Consider the following 13,052-nt stretch of genomic DNA (forward strand, 5'->3'; position numbering starts at 1 on the left):
TCGTCCTACTCTGAGCAAGCACCACCCACCATCTCATTGTGGATCTTCTTCGCCGCAGGCAGTTTCCAGAGTTTTTCAGGAATCAGGCTACAGTTTGGAAGTTTATTTACCAGTGAAGTGAATTTCTATCTGCTCTCCTTCCTCTCCTCCCAGTACCCATCTGAGAAAGTTACAGAAGGCATCTCGGATTCACAACACCCCCCGCCAACCCCCCACTGAATAACACGTCGTCTGGCAACAGGAGGCGTTTGATTACATTTGGATGGAACGCCTGCATCAACTCCAGTTGTCCCCGAATTGGAACTGATGGGCCTCACGTGCCGCAGCCAACAGTTTGCCTTCACCCACTCCCCTCTCTGAAATGAACCTTTCTCTGGGAAAACAAGAAACCTACGTGCCATCCTGGGTGAGAGACGAGCAAGAGCTGTGTCCCAGCATCGCATCCCAAGCATGGCAGGCAAGAGCACACTGAGGGGTTTCCAACAGGGAGCTGTGGTTCTGGCATCTCTGGAGAGACCCTCCGAACCAGAGGACGCAAATATTCTCCCTGGGGCGCTGCAGTCTCCGTGTTTAATTCAGTGCATGGGCATTGAGTCCTCACCGTGTGCAGTATAAGGCAGCAGGGTACTATCCCCTTGAGCAAACCTCCATAATCGGCCTCCCCATGCTCTGTCTTGGCTCAGTCACTGCAGCAGGCCGAGTAATGGCTCCCCCAAGATAGCCACATACTAATACCCAGGACCTGTGAATGTGTTATATTACACAGCAAGGGGGGGGATTACAGTTGCAGATGGAATGAAGCTGGCAGACTTAAAACATAGAGACTCTCCAGGACGATCCATGCAGCCACAATGGAATCACCAAGGTCCCCAACTGGCAAGAGGGAGGCCAAAGCATCAGGACCAGAGTGGTGGCATCAAGAGAAAGACTCGACCTGCCATTGCTGGTTATGAAGATGTAGGACAGGGCTATGAACCAAGGAACATGGGCCGGGAAGTCTGAAAAAGGCAAGAAAATGGATGCTTCCCTAGAGCTTCCTTGATATTAGCTCCGTGAGGCCGCTTCAGACTTCTGACCTCTAGAATGATAATATCTGTGTTAGTACACAGCAGTGGGAAACCGAGACAGTCACTGTGGACTTGCCATGTGCCAGGCCTGGTGCCGGATGCCAAGGGAACATTCCCACAGCATGTGGTTTGTATGGTGTATCAATCATGGGGGTCCCACCAGGGAGACAAGCCCTGAGTCTAAACACAGGGAACCGAATGCAGGTCACCGGCTATAGAGGTGATCGAAGAAGTTGAAAAGTCAGTCTATCTATCAGCAACAGCAGGGGGTTGCTACTAGGCTGGGCCGGAGGGACACAGAGAGGAGGCCATATTACCGGAGTGCGGAGGTCAGGGCCACCCAGCGGAAGCTGGACCACGGTGGGCCAATCCAGCAGGAGCTGGGGTCATGGGCGGACAGACACCTGGTGTAGATGCTTCTGAGGCAGAAAGGGGGAGAGAGATACCCTGTATCCCCCTTTCTCCTGACTTCGAATCTCCTGCCAAGGCCTCCACTGGCTGTTCCCAGACAGAAGCTAGCTGCCCGGGGAGCTTGGGCTATGCAAGGGTCAGCCCTCCCGCAGCACAGAGCAGAGCTGGGAGAGAACAGTCAGTAGGTGACTGCATTTGCAGATGAATATATTAGCCCAAGACATCCCCTTTCCGCATCGGTCCCCATGAACCTTGAAACACAGTTTATTGTTTAAAATCCAAATTCTTTCCCTGGCGTCTGAGATCTTACGTGATCTGGCCCATCCCTAACTTCTCTGTCTGCGTTCTCCAAAGTTCTCCCCTTCTTCACAACACCCCCACCACACTGGCCTTTGCTCTGTTCTCCACATGCCAGAAAGCCTCACCTTGGGACCTTGCACTGTTTGCCGTAGCCTCTGCTGGAGAACAAGAAATTAATGTGTTTGGTGTGGAATCATTACATTAGCCTACCCGAACTAAAACAGTGCCCAACGACAAAGAATTCTCCATGCCTGGTCCACAAGTGGCCCTTAATAGTTACGGAAGCACCTGAATGTGAGACACGCAATAATTATGCATTCAGTGACGCAGGGTCTTTTTCTTACCCTGCCTCCTGCCCCACCAAGCTGTCGGAGGAAAGGGAGGCATTACGTTCATCTACATACTTTCGATGACTTTCACTGGACCTGGACCTTAGTAGATGCTCAAGGGGTGTGTGTTGCTCTGAGTTTCTAGGCGACGTGAGGAAGCCAAGAGGGGCATAGCCCCATCTAGAAGTGCAACTTCTAGGAGTAGTTCAACATCGCCACAGGTCCCGACATTTGTGCGGCTCTTCTGAGTTTACCAAGGGCTCTCCACTTGGTCCTTACACTGACTCTAAAAACAAAAATGACTCTTACGAGTCCCACTTTCCAGAAGATGAATCTGAGCTCACAGCGGTTAATTATCTTGCTCCAGATCTTACTTTTTCAAGCAAGGAAGCTGAAATTAATTCATTGTTCCAAAAATATTTATGGAATGCTGGCAACGTGCTAGCCCCTGGCTCAATCTTCTGCACGTAGTAGGGGCTGGGGAAACACAGGAACTGGCAGTTCCAAAGAAATTGGCATGAGCTCCCAGAGGATAAAAGGGAGGCCCCCAGTTCCAGCCGCGGACCCGAGGAGCAAGACGGTTACCTGTGTTCTCCAGCTGGGGTTGGCAGGGACCGCCATGCTGCTGGTTGTGCCTCAGAGCAAGGTTCTGGGTGGTCGGCCCGACGTGCCTGGAGGCAACATTGCAGCAAGCCCTCAGCAGCTCTCCCACTTGCCCAGGCTAACAGCTCTGGCGTTCTGAGTCGGCCCTTTTCCATATATTCTTTCCTCCTTCCTGTGCCAAGATTTCAGGAGACGATTTACAGTGGGTTCCAGGCCATTTAGCTCAGTCAAAAATTTGGGTGAAAGTTTCCTCCCAGCCATCCCAGGCCACAGATAACCCATCAGGGTGTGACAGCCAGGGGGAAGGAGGGGGAAGAAACACCAGGGAGATTTTGAGTTGCAGGATTGGACCAGAAGTTTCTGCAGCTGCTGCATGTGACCGCTGTCCTCTGGCTGTACAAAATGTGTCCGCAATGGGTTGGTTGGGAAACTTAGGACAAGATACCAAAGAGACAAATCTTGTCTCACTAGAGATGGCAGAGGCCCCAGGAAGGTGGCCTGCAGGCCGGGCTCTCGGCCAACACGAAGAGGGCCAGCGCGGGGGTAGGAAGGGGCAGGTGGACGAACAGGACGAGAAGGCTAGGTGGCCAGATCTTCGCAGGGGCTGGGCCTTGCCCAGCCTGCCGGCACTCCTCCCGTGCTTGAGCGCCTCTCTCTGTAAGTAAATCCCGGCAGCTCTTACAGTGCAGGATGTCCCACATACCGTCCGTCTGAGGTGGGGTAAAATACAAATATGCCTTTTCATAATAGCTTTACACCTGGAGCACCAGAGGACCGGTTTATTACCTTGGTAAACAAAAGTTCAAATTCAAGCAGAGTACAAACTTTGCCCAAGGCACTTCTGACGGTGCACCTTGTGTTTGTGAAGTGAACTCGATATATATACGATGTGAAGCAATGGAAGGCTGGGCTTTTTCTTTTTCGTTTTTTCCCCCTCTCTCTCTTGTCTGATTTCCAAGGTTTAAAAGTTCATGGGCGTGTGGGGTGAGTGGGGGAGGAGGTGCAGAGAGAGAATTTACTTTGGCTCTGGTTTTTTTGAGCATTTTGAAATCATGCTGTCTGGTGTGAAAAAAATATGTGAGCCAATTTGTACTGTTTTCCAGCGAGAGAGTGTGCTTCTTTCTGCTCTCATGGTGACAATTAGGGTTTGTGGGTGGGAGACAGGGTAAACCAGTTTGGGGAACACATAAAGGAAACAGAATTTGCATTGAACTTAAACATTAAAAAGCAATAAATATTTATTCAGTGCCTCTTTTGTGCCAAGCCCAGCCCCATAAACTTTGATAAACACAACCACAGGGAATAGGAATTATTGATCCAAATGTCCACTTTACAGGTGAGAAAACTAAGGCTAGAGCTGTGGAAGACATTCCAGCCCCAGCCTTCTAATTTCCGATAACGGGGTTTCTGTACTGCCCTCCTCTCTCTATACGAGGTCCCAGACTATGTCCTATCCTGTCGCTTGTTTGTTTGTCCTTCCTGTGCTCCCTACTTTCATGCCTCATTCTCTGCCTGTACTTGGGGAAGCGACTGATCTCCACTGTTGGCTGCATTTCTACTTGGAGGGTTTCCCTACCCTTTAGCAGCCACCTGCCCATCTGTACCACTCTCTTACCAACCCGCACCTCCGTGTGTTCACGTGCAAAGGATGCAAAACACGTGGACTAGATTTCTCCTCCAAGCACACAGAAGCTTAAAAGCAAAGGTAACCACGGCAAAGCAAGAACACAGGTCATGTTTGGTCGGCTCCATGAATGCGTCTGCGTTCTCCCATCCTCAGCCTGAATCATCAGATAACATGCAGCAAAACCACCTGAACTTTTGCAGTTCTTTTCCAAAACAAGCTTCGGAGCCTGCAGAACTTTGCCCACCTTTGTTTGTGTGTTCGCTTCGCAAAAGTTCCGCTGGGGCTTGCCTGTTGCAAAGCCTCAGACCAGTGAAATGTTAACTCTTTTGTGCACAGATTAATTCCCCAGGCTTCTAAACTTAGAGTGAACTCATCAGGCTTATTTTTAAAAGAAGTCCATATGAATATATCAACTTGTGCCCGTCTTCACAGATGAAAGACTGCTTGCGGAACATATTAAAAGGAGGTTACAGAGAGATGTCATTAAGGGCATTATCAACTCAGCAGTTCCAGGGTATCAGTTATGGCTGCTTGTGCCTTCCAGGATTTCAAGGGAAAGCCCAGTCCTCTTCTTCCAGCTCCCCTCTACCCCTGCCCCCTACCGTTAATACATTTTTAATGGCAGCCAGTTGAGGAAGGCTTTTGACTTTACTTAGTGTAAGTTTTTAAAAAATTATTGGAACACAAATACTCTTTGCGAGGAAACAGATTTCAGTTACAAATGGACTAAGTGTTATCCCTGTGCTGGAACCCTGGAGGGAAAAGACTTGGGGGTCTGCCGGCTGTGAGACAAAACCTGGCCAAGGATGCCTGCTTCCAGGACCCTGCTCGGAAACCCCAAGTAAGCCAAGTCGTAGAACATTAGCCCTTACATGTCCTTTAACAAGCATCTGACCTAACCCCTCTCTCTTGCAGAGGAGAAAACGGAGGCTCAAAGTGTTAGCAAGGCCAAGGCTAAGAAGCCAGCCAGTGCCAGGCCCCCCAGCTCCCCGCCAGAGCTCACAGCTCTCCGCCATACTGCCTTTCATCCTGGAAGAAAGATTGGATAAAGACAAACACGTGGTCTTAATCCTGGCCTGGATCCACTTACCCTGGCTTTTCCTCACTGCTTGTCAATAGTCAACACATGTCCATAGATCGAGTCTGTGGAAAGAGGATTACCGTGAGGAAACCCGGAATACTTCTGGAACGTTGGTTGGAAATCTTTTTCCAGGTTAAGAGAACTTAGTTATCCTTAGATAGTTATGATTATAGACCAGAAAAGCAATGCCTAAAAGAAAATCTATATTCCTTTACTACTTTAGTTTCATTGTCCTTAGCTTTTTGGACTTTCTAGCTAGTGATTCTAAGTTGGTGTGGGTCCCTGTCATTGGGACGTGTGGTTAGTCAGCCTATGACTGGGTCTTACGTTGAAGTAACTGATGGAATGTCACACTGTTAGAGCATAAGGGAAGCTTAGTGACACTCTGGACCATATCCCTCGGTTTACAGATGAGTATGCTAGGGCTGAGAGAGGGCAACCGACTTATCTGAGATCACTCAGCACCTTAACGGACTACGACCATTGATTCTCCCAGCCCCGTGAAGGAGGGTCCCTCCATCTGACTAGTACAAAGCAGCTTCCTCTCTAACACTCGGGTATCTTTTATGAATAATGATGGTCTGTGCCCAACTCCAGAGAGCTGAACGCTCATTGCAGCCTGGGTCTGACTCATCCACAGGCACCTCCATGAGGTATGGATTGTGAGTTATCCCTGCCATCTTCACGGAAAAACCGGTACACAGAAAACAAGGGACTTTTCCAAGATTACATGATAAATCAGCGAAGGCTCTGAGGCAACATGCTGTTACAGGATGAGGAATCAGAAGACATAAATTCCAGTCCTTACACTGTCTCTACCCACGTGAGAGATCTTGGGCAACTCATTTCCCTTTCTGCGTCTCATTTTCCCCATTCATGGAAGGGCTTTGCTGGACGACCTCTAAGAACATTTAGCTCTGATGGTCTGTGGGTCTAGCAAACATGACTGTGTGAAGTCAGAAACTGATGGTTACAATTGCATATCCCCAGCATTCGCAAACGACAGGGATGAATGGGTTCTGCCTCCAAAACAGAAATACAGTGTCTTTTTGCAATTTTTGCAATTTGCAAAAATACGAAGTTCATTTTTCTTTTTTTCCATGACTTTTTTTTTTTTCAAGCTCTTCACTTACCTGCTTTCAAGGGCAAGTGTATAACATAACAAAGAGACTAATAACAGACAAATAACAATAGGAGAACTTAGGAATATGTCTTTATCATGTTTGTTTTATGAGGTATAGTAAGGAAAATAAATGCTATTGAATGTATGCCATCTTATTTAAGATTTTTAAACAATCGGTATTATCATGCCCCTTTTACAGAAGGCCCTGAGGCTCAGATATGAAATAACTTGTCTGGCATACACATAACTATTAAGAAGTAAAGCCCACATTCGAAGATTCCAAAGCCCTCATTTTCCAAATTCCCAAGTCGTGAACATAAATCACAGCCATATTATTTGTTACCAAAATTACTTGTCCATAAGAGAGGGAGATTAAATCTATCAAGATTTTATTGTGTTTCACAAAGAACCATTCTATGGCTTCTCTGGGCTCCAACATCTGAACATCTTTGACAAATGTAAGGCAAGAAATGCAAGGCATCAGTCTGACTTTCCCCAATAATTTTGGAGAGAGGGTGTAACTACATCTAGAAATGGTCCAGTCAGAAATATTTATTAATATATCCATAGAATTAAAGATTGGGTGGCTGTTCTTAGTTTAGAATTCACGTTACCTCAAACAGGCAGTGTCCTGACATCCTCCCTCATGATTCAACCCTGTAATCCTCCCAGGATAGAGGACAAGATTCAAGGGGATTTGAGGACCCTGTTTCTGATTCAGAGTCTCCCCTACAAGTCTATATAGTGTCTCCCTAGAGTGGCCCAAACACCAATGCCAAACCTATGGAGCATTCAGGACCAGATCTCACAAGTTCATTCATCCGATCTTATCGAGCGTCCATAGGCTCGAATGCTCCTGATACAGTGCAAGGCGAGTGCTACCAAGACAAACACAACCGAGCCTTAACTTGGCCTGGAACACCTCGCTCAGCCCAGGCCTACACCCCAGGAACAACCACGGGAGGCTGCATGGTCCAGCGCCTGCCTCCAGGACTGAGAGATCGAGGTCAGATGATATGGCAAGGGGCCCTGCGTTTTCTGTTTTGCTTTCACTGGAATGAAAATTCCTGTGGCCCTTTCATCTCCTGGTGATTGCTAGAAAATGTTAAGTTCTGATATAACTCTCGAGATTGGGCTATGACTTCAGTTCACATCTCTCCTTTTAGAGAGGAGCTTCCAGAAGGTAAAAGTGTTATCCAAGGCCCCCATTGAGAATGGGGAGCAGGGGGGTACTAACAGGCAGTCTCCTGGCTCCAGGTTCAATGACCCCTTCGGTGCCACTGTCTAAGTGCCTTGGTGGTGGGAAAGACATTAGTCTGGATGCAAAAAAGTGAGTCTTTGTTTCAGGAAAAATTATGGCCCAGTGGATAGATAGATCTTCACTTCCTCGAGCTACCATGGTTTGTGGTTATATTGGGCTGATTGATTCCGTGGCCTCATAAGAAGAACAGTATCCTGCAGCCACTATGAACACCCTAAATACCCCAGACCTATTCATGATCTGCACACCAGTCCCTGGACCTGGAACATCCTTCTCCTTTCTCTTCGTTGCAAGTGCTACCACTTTCAGACCCAATTCCATCACTTTCTCTGCGGAGCTGCCATGGATTTGCTCCTGGTCAATTTGGGTAAGCTGGGACTATGGTTCCCGGACTCCCCCTCCCTGCCTAGCTCCGCAGCAGCAGTGGCCACAAACGACATTTTGCACAGCATTTGGAATAGAGAAGTGTAGTTACCAGGTTTTAATATTCAGTGGGTTGGTGCGGGGCACTGTGCCCTGCACTGTCACACGTGTTGTCCCTGATCTGCCAGCTCACCTGTTGCGATGGGGCAGCAGCTGAGCCCTCAGCGTCTCCAGGTCACACGAGACCTCCTCTTGCAGCTCCTCCGAACCATGGACGAAGCTGCGGAGCATCATGGGAAGGTCGGTGTGCCTTACAGCTCATTCACATCATCGCCTGGAGGCAGCGAGAGGCAGGAACGGGCTCTGCTTTGTCTTCGCCGGTAGCAGTCTGTCACTGCTTTCCCCACGTTGTGCGCTTTCCTCCTTCCCTAGTGTCTGCCCTGCTGACTCCACGTCCAGCAACCAAGGGGACGCAACAGCCAGTCCCTGCACTTGTGAGCCTTGAGCCCTGGTGCTAACTCTCTGATTCTGTATCACAGGTGGTGCTGCCCCTCTCCCGGAGCCCTAACTGATGAGGCGTCTTCTGTGAATCCCCAGAATCAATCATTCCCCAGCTGTGCCCTTCTAGTAAAGCACAGAGTGCACTTTGCTGTGCTTTAATGATTGACAGGTCTCTCGCTCTCATTAACGGAGAGCTGACATGGGTCGCATGCTTACTTCGTGCCAGGCACTACTTTGAGCACTCACTTAATCCTTACAACAACCTGAGGAGGTTTGGATTGTTATCATTATTTCCATTTTAGGGACAAGGCGAGCAGACACAGAATAGTGACGTGATGTGCCCATGCTGTCCCAGCTAGGAAGAGAAAGCCCCAGGACTCATACAGCCAGGCAGCCTGGTCCAGGGCTAGCTCTCTTCCCCGCTGCGTGGTGAGCTCTTCAACGAGCAAATCCCCACCTTCTCCCAAACCCTGGTGCCAGAATGAATGAATGAATGAACGACCCGCCTACTTCATCTGAGGAGAAAATGACTTTCCTACAAAGTTGCTGGAAGGTTGACGAAAATGGAAGCTTTGGAGTCTAGGATCCTTGCATGCCATCCTTCGCAGACTGGAAGGGAAGACTATGAAGGGTCCACAGTCAAGGTCTTGTTAGTGGACAAGAGACCTAATTACTTACCAAATTATGTGTCACCCGAAAGCCATTGGCATGCTCTCTGGGAGCAGTAAATACTGGCAACGCAGTTCACCACCAGAAGAGCCTGCTTTTCTCCCCAGCCCAGGCTGATGCCTCACCCGGGGTGGAGCCGTCTCTACCCGAGGACTGGAGGGCTGAGCCTGGCCAGAGGGAAGAAGTCCCACACAGGTGCCAGGCATACAATTAGTGTTTAACACTTCACTCTTTATATGTAACGATAAAATGTGACCTCAAAACTTTCCTTTGTCCATGTAGTAAACATGGACTGGGACCCACATTTAATTTTCAGTGTGATTGTCAATGTCTAGATGTCAAACTAGAATAAAAATTCAAGTTTGGATTTCAAATCAGAGTATCTCGGGCAGTAGAGGCTATTGTTCAATATGACATTGGGTGTTGCCTGGTCCCCTATCCAGAAGAGACACAGGGAAATTTACGACCTGTATCGTATGTATGACACACCAAAAATTAAAGAAGAAGAAGAAGAAATAAAGAAAGTAGGAAAGAAAGGGAGAGAAAATAGAAATATGTGGGGAAAATGGTAAGGAGCAGAAATGAATTACTACACTAGTTACATCAAATGCCTCTATTACTCTTCTAGGACACAGAAGGAAGGGAGTTGAAGCTCTGGAAGCTTTCTGCAACTTGGAGGGTTCCGGCATTCACATAAGAAGAGCGAACCCTCGGACCGGTCAATGCATCGTTCATGTCCGGTGTCAGTACTCTGCCGATTCTGCATAAGCCAAACCACGAGAGGGTTTATCATGGTCAAATGCAAGGCTTTTATTCAGCACCAGACTTGGGGGGAGGACTTCCGAATTGGTCTAGTCCAAACTTTCATTTCACAGATGAGGGACCTGAGGCTCTAGAAAGGGAGATCCTTCCCATTCTCATGGCATACTAGGGACTTGAGATGAGGCCCAGAGCCAAGCCGGCCAGCGTGGAAACAGGGGAGTCAGCCGAGAGCCAGCGCCCCAGCCCCAGCACAGCAACCCCCCTCCTTGCACAGACTTTACTGAGCCCCACGGCACCTGGCCTCACGGGTCCAGAGTGTGCCCACCTGGGGCCCTGCTGGAAGTAAGATCCTGTCGCCCAGCCCACGGCATGTCCTAACCTTCCTGACGCTTTAGCCCGTGCTTATAAACCCTTTTCATTCTTCCCATTTCTTCTGAGAGCTAGCTTTCCAAAACAGTCCCTGTCACATCCCCAAGTCTGCAAACTGGGGCTTCACGAGCTCCTTTTCCATGTCAAATCCAAAGAGGAAAAGAGGCCCAAAGGTTGTGGACAGAATCGCTAAGGAGATTTCTTTTCCTTCCCCTTAGAAATCTTCCTCTGATCTAGGTTTTTCCCTGGAATAAAATACCACCGGCACAGAGGGCCGCTGGAGACATTCTAGTCCAGTTCACTTCTTTATTAGATGACATTGAGGCGCAGAGAAGGGGCATACCCTGCTTAAGGGCCCACAGAGAGTGAGGCCGGCTGGGGCTGGAGGAGGCCTCCTGGGGGCCTGGGCACTGCTCCTCCTGCCAAGTGCAACCGGCCCCGCGTGGGTGTGCACGCGTGCATGTGTGTGCATGCCTGTGCGTGTGAGCATGCATGCGTGCACGTGCATTTAGTGCCAGGAACCAGGATTGCACTGAGAAATGTGTCTATACATCATGGCTGGCGGGGGGCAGTGGAAGAGGAGTGAGTATGTTTGCAGATGTGGTCAAAACAACTTGCGTATGGCGGAGGCAAATTCTATCTTCAACTGAACCCAAAGTGAAGAGTGCCTCACAATGTTGCCTGCCATGTATTTTGAATAGTCGTTAACTTCAAAGTAATATATGTTAATTATCAAAACTTTAGATGTTAAAAGAAATGTACAGGAATTAAGACTACCCATAATTCCATGACCTAGAAACAACCTTTGTCAAGGTTTTGGTTTGCACTCTTCAAGGTCTTTTTAGATAAATGTAATTCTAGGCACGTTCTTTTTGGTAATCTAGTAATTGTACGTTCCAACGAAACTTTTTTCCCCTCACACTAAATACAATTCCGTAGGATTTTTTTTAAAGATTTATTTATTTATTTGAGAGAGAGAGAGCAAGCAGGGGGAAGGGCAGAGGGAGAGGGAGAGAGAAACTCAAGCAGACTTCTCACTCAGAGGTAGCCCAAGCTGGGCTCGATCTCAGGACCCTGAGATGCGTCCTGAGCCGAGTCCAAGAGTCGATTGTTTCACCGACTGTGCCACCCAAACGCCCCTCCGTGGGATGTTTGGAATGCTTGCCTGATTATTCTGTTCTCCTGGTATATCCCTTCAACTCATTTCTTCCTGTTGGACAATTTTGTAACTCCTTTTAATTTTTTTTCACATCACCAATGATAGTGAGATACATGTCTCTGGATCTCTGGTTCTTTCTGGAAGAAATTCTTAAAATAGACTTGGTAGAACTAAGACAATGACACTTTTAAAATTGGACATATGTATTTCCAAGTCATGCTTCAGGAACTTTGGGTCTATTTACGTTCCTAACAACAGCATAGTATATGAGCATGTGTTTCTTTATTATCTTTTGCTTATCATTTTCTGGAATCCCAAGGAAATTTAGAAATTATTTTAATTACTGGTGGACCATCATTCACTACTTCCACTTTTTTTTTCCAAAATCATAAAACGAAGCAATGCTTTAAAATAAGGGACTTACTTCTGTGTTTACATTGTCTGAATTTGGTCTTTCTTTAAAAAATGAGTTTTCACAGAAATATAACTATTCAAATGTAGACAGCTTAGCGTTCTTTCATACAAACATTTCTATAAAATGTTATAATGTGCCCTTGACATTTTAAAACTGTAAAAGATCTTTAAGGCGCTGTAATGATCCAAAGTGTATATGTCCTGAGGTTTGGTGAGCAGGACTCTATTTTGAGTGTTTGAGTTCTTTTCAGCTTGATCCAAAGTAGCAGGTAGAGAGCATGAAGACTTTCCTAATTCCTGCTGTGTGTTAGGGTCGCAGGTTGAACTGTGCTCTGTGAGTGCCTGGGAACCAAACCAGCCTCCATTATTGTTTCGAGAAGCCAGTTTTTGCAAAATTTTCATTTTTATATGAAATTACATTTTATTTCCCTCATCTCTCTTTTACAGTTTTCTGTGATCATCCAAAGGGAAATTAAAAAAACAAACATAACGAGGTATTGAAAATATAGTTATGTATTTATATGTACATTTTGAACTTTAAAATTATACAAGTAATGTGTGTTACATGTAGAAATTTACAGAGTAGAAATAAAAAAGGAAAAAAATTAAAGTAACTTGCAATGACATCATGCAAAGATAAGACTATTTATAACAATGTTAATACTTTTCCAGCTTTTTTTCTATGGAAATATATACATATTGTTCATACTGCTTGCTTTTGTAACCCACAATGATGTATTGTGAATGTATTATGGTGCCAATATGCCAACAAATACATACTTTTAAACGGCTTCGTAGTCTGTGCCAGGCCAGTGACACGCAATTCTAAGCAAAAGATGCTTGGGTCCTCAGGGAGCTTACAGGCCAAACTATAAACACAAGAGCGGCAAAAACACGGACATCCTGAGCCCGGGGCCTAGCAGCCTTTCTTCTGGTTTATTCTCATTACTAGGTTAAGCTTACCTCCTTAGCATTCTTTTATTTTTTTTATAGTCCTACCAATTTTATTTTAT

General features: G+C 46.9%; 1 long non-coding RNA gene across 1 annotated transcript; it reads left to right on the forward strand.

The window, feature by feature from the left end:
• The first annotated feature begins 3,161 nt into the window (after positions 1-3,161).
• Positions 3,162-12,829, forward strand: LOC148110219 (uncharacterized). The gene is made up of 2 exons (XR_015724161.1): positions 3,162-3,367; positions 9,964-12,829. It is a non-coding gene; the product is annotated as an uncharacterized LOC148110219 (long non-coding RNA).
• The last annotated feature ends 223 nt before the right edge of the window (positions 12,830-13,052 follow it).

Source organism: Ursus americanus, chromosome 4 (assembly GCF_024610735.1).
Source record: "Ursus americanus isolate L20-20 chromosome 4, mUrsAme1.1.p, whole genome shotgun sequence".
Classification (NCBI taxonomy): domain Eukaryota; kingdom Metazoa; phylum Chordata; class Mammalia; order Carnivora; family Ursidae; genus Ursus; species Ursus americanus.